Source organism: Apium graveolens, chromosome 2, assembly GCF_009905375.1.
Source record: "Apium graveolens cultivar Ventura chromosome 2, ASM990537v1, whole genome shotgun sequence".
NCBI classification, from domain to species: domain Eukaryota; kingdom Viridiplantae; phylum Streptophyta; class Magnoliopsida; order Apiales; family Apiaceae; genus Apium; species Apium graveolens.
This window is the reverse complement of record NC_133648.1, coordinates 46,033,480-46,035,550: the sequence shown is the minus strand read 5'-3', so window position 1 is coordinate 46,035,550 and position 2,071 is coordinate 46,033,480.

Below are 2,071 nucleotides of genomic sequence, written 5' to 3'. Positions count from 1 at the left end.
GTTCAAATCTGCAATGATTCTTCTCTCTTGAACCCAACAAGCCAATTTGTTATTTGGGTTCTCAAGTATAATCTCTTGACAAAGATGGTTAGCCAATAACATGAAAAATCTAGCATAATATACATTCTTTCCCCTTTTGGCTAACTCACCTAGTTTAAAACCTAACTCATACAAGACAAGGTCACTGAAATTGTAGAATTTATCTGTAACTAGCATGTATAGCATGTTAAGCATGGAAATGTTCACAGAATCAAAATTACTAATTTTTCCAGAGAAAACTTTAGTCACAACATCACACATGAAACTCCATTCCTTCCGAAGACCTAATCTCCTAATATCACTTAGTTTAGTAGTAGGAAGTGCATAATGCATGGAATTAAGCATATTGATAATATCAGTGTCATTGTGTGGTGAAGTTACATTATTATCAGGAATTTTGAAACATGCTTTTATCACATCACTATTGATACAGAACTCATTACCTTTGATAGTTAGTGTGATGGTTTTGTCAGTAGAGTTGTAGATTGCAGTGGTCCACATCTCCTCAACAACTTCATAGAAAATTGTGGGTGATTCAAGCATGACATAACTTAACTTGCAGTTCTTCACAAAGTCCATCATCTTGTGATAGTCTTCTGATTGCTGAATACCCGTATTGACCAAAGCAGTGAAGTTGTTCTTCTCATAAATGAACCCAGTTTGAGACATAATCTTTACTACAGGTGCCATTGTTAGAGAATGAAAGCTTGAAGAGAAAGAGAATATTTGCTTGAGAGAGAATAAAATAAAAGCAGTTGAATTTGAGAATGATAAAAGAAAATAATTGGAATGAAATAAGCTTTTATACTATCTCAAAAACAACGGATAAAAATAATAAAGAGGAGTAAATTAACCAATAGAAATTGTCCAAAATAGCCGTTTAAAAATAAACTGTAAAAATTCCACCCATTATCCGTCGTGTAATGCTTACAAACTGTAAGTATACTCGATGGATAATATTCAGGGAATTAACGGCTGAGATTTAGACAATTCGACGGTTGAGGATAAGCTGATATCCGTCGAGTTTTAAAAGATTCCAGAAAAGTAATTGATTTTTATTTACAAATATTATATCGACGGATGACTCAACTCGATGGATACTGGTCATCCGTCGAGATGCAAATTTTGACTTAGCCAAAATTTCATCAAAGACTAAAAATCAGCTAAATTTCTGACTACTTAATAACTTGCAAAATAGCTCAGATAAATTTAAGAGTAATTAAGCATACCTAACTCACTTACCAACCTTGAAAAGGTGGATTCATCCAGTGGCTTGATAAAGATATCTGCAAGTTGCTTTTCACTTAGAACAAAATGTAACTCCACAGTACCATTCATTACATGTTCCCTTATGAAATGATACTTGATGTCTATGTGCTTTGTCCTTGAATATTGCACTAGATTTTCAGTGATGGCAATTGCACTTGTGTTATCACAGAAAATGGGAATCGATTCAACTTGCAAACCATAGTCTAGCAATTGGTTTTTTATCCACAAGATCTGTGCACAGCAACTGCCAGCAGCAATATATTCAGCTTCAGCTGTAGATGTAGAGACTGAATTTTGCTTTTTACTGAACCAAGCTTGTTTCCTAGAAATTGACAGGTTCCTGTTGTGCTTTTTCTGTCAATTCTGCAACCTGCATAATCTGCATCTGAATAACCAGTTAGATCAAAACCAGAATCTCTAGGGTACCAAATGCCAAGTTTTGGTGTTCCCTTGAGATATCTGAAAATTCTCTTAATAGCTATCAGGTGAGATTCTCTAGGATCAGCCTGAAATCTAGCACATAAACATGTAGCAAACATTATATCTGGCCTACTAGCTGTTAAGTACAGAAGTGAGCCAACCATGCCTTTATAGCTTGAAATATCCACAGACTTTTCAGTAGTGTTTAATTCAAGCTTAGTTGCAGTGGTCATGGGAGTTTTTGCAGATGTGCAATCCATTAGATCAAACTTCTTTAAAAGATCAAAAATATATTTAGTTTGACTAATGAATATTCCATCACTAACTTGTTTAACTTGTAAAC